This window comes from Bombus huntii, unplaced genomic scaffold, assembly GCF_024542735.1.
Source record: "Bombus huntii isolate Logan2020A unplaced genomic scaffold, iyBomHunt1.1 ctg00000052.1, whole genome shotgun sequence".
Taxonomy (NCBI): domain Eukaryota; kingdom Metazoa; phylum Arthropoda; class Insecta; order Hymenoptera; family Apidae; genus Bombus; species Bombus huntii.
In genome coordinates this window covers 506017-508227 of record NW_026099316.1, presented here as the reverse complement: position 1 = coordinate 508227, position 2211 = coordinate 506017, and positions in this window count along the sequence as shown.

Below are 2211 nucleotides of genomic sequence, written 5' to 3'. Positions count from 1 at the left end.
GCTCTCGGTCCAGCAGCAACCTTGCAGTTATTGCTTCTCCTGGAGAAGGATCGATGTTGACTAGGCTCCCTGTCCGTCTCAACATGGTGAATTGGGCCACTCGATGTCTCTTCCCTTGGATCGGTTGTTCTCGTACACCTGGCAGAACGATTTTTCTAGCCCACGGTGCCATTTTTGCCAAATTACGGGGCAGCAGCCGTATTGAATCGAGACATTGCTCGCTCTCTAACCCCCAATCGATTAGAAAGACGATGTAGCCAGTCATGGTCCTTTGTAAAAGGATGGCTCTTTCCCAAGCGCTAGATTCCTTAAAATCTACTAGCACGGCGACTAGCATGCCTGTTCTTAAACTTTTCGCCTTCGGCAAGTACTCCACGGGATGTTCCATCATCTTCAAATTGAGTGTTTGGGTTATCTTCGGCCATCCAGCCAAACGAACCCACATGGTGGTAAGTGACTCGACTCGAACCACCCGGACGGGAACTCCTTCTCGGAACCGATCGTTTGTCTCTCGTAAAATCTCCATGGTATACTAGATTTAGAAAAAATTTCGAATGTTAATGTTCGACTATACTGATCTGCCTAGTTTACGTGTCTAGGTCGGATGGTGCTGGCTCCGCCGGGAATCGGACCCCCCTTTATATACCAGCAGCACCGACCTTGGAGAGGACCCCCTTTATATATCAGCTGCACCGACCTTAGAGAGGACCCCTTTAAATATCAGCAGCACCGACCTTGGAGAGAAACCCCTTTAAATATCAGCAGCACCGACCTTGGAGAGAACCCCCTTTATATATCAGCTGCACCGACCTTAGAGAGGACCCCTTTAAATATCAGCAGCACCGACCTTGGAGAGGTACTCGGTCACCGTTTAAGCTAAACGCACGTTTTCGTTTGTCTTGTTTCACACTTTTCTTGTCCTCGCAATATTTTATAACAGTGTTATCAATATATACAGGCAATATATATAGTCTATTTTTGATACACAAGTGTCAGATATCAATTATTGCTTTCCGTTAAAATAAATATATCATTATTAGATGCTCTTTTTAATATTCCGATCCGCATCCTTACAATATTTTACAATTTTTAACCTAAAAATGTCGCTAGAAAATAGAAAACGAAAAACAATTTGAAAAGCACTAGCTCGCTTGAATGTGAAAATTGTGACGTGGGTGTATGTGCTTTGCCCTGCTTTAAAATATATCACACTCAATTGTATTATTAATAATTAAAGTAAATTATTAAAGTTCACGTATATGTATCGTACCTTTAAGAAAAATTAACATTTAATTATCCAATGTGCTTGCGTAGAGAACAGCATTATCCGCCACATATTGCGGTGCAGTATCGTTTACGCGTAGTTCGCGTCAAACCCTGCCCTACGAAGGAACGTCCCCGCACAAAATTCAATCGTACCTAAGACGTTAAACCGATCCTTTGCAAGTTTTCTTCAAAGAGATACGCTATACGAGTTGTTTGATTGATATCCGAAAAGTTTCTTTCTGTTTATGAGGAAATAATAGACGCACAATGTTATTTGCTTTATATCGTTTTGTCGCATTACGTACGATCCATTTTGTTCTATTGAGATAAACACCGAGACATTTCACAGACTTGGTTTCACGTTTGTACGGAGGTGCTTTATTGTAAAAACGACGTTTGCGAAAAAAGACATTTTTCGGACAACCTAATATATTTCATACGATGCTGTTGCCAAGAAATATTTATTAACGAAATGCTAAAAACTGTTAGTTGCAAACAAATACTAGGGGAAATTGTTTTATCCGCTTTTACACGCAGAAGAATTTTACTGCTCAATAATATTGCTATTGGAACGAACGAGCCGTTTCGCTAACATCGGAACAAAGTAGAAACGAATCGGTACTTATCAAGGAGAAAACCTTGTCCAGCGTGGGGAAAAGTTTAAGGACCGATGTCCCTCGATCCACGCTGGAGACGGCCGATGAAACAAGGCGAATTAGCGGGAGATCGGGAGCAGAAGGCAGAACGGGCGGAATAGAAAAGGAATGGATACGGCAAGCTTCGGCCGTGCGATTTCGTATCACGTAGCGTTATCCCCTCGTAAAGTTGGCCACTCGTGCCACTAGCAGAAACTGTATGTCGGGCTCCGAGAGAATTTTAATCGCGCGACGGTCGAACGTATCGGTGAAATTACTGGAGAGCCCCGTCGACGTGCCTTTCTTTCCT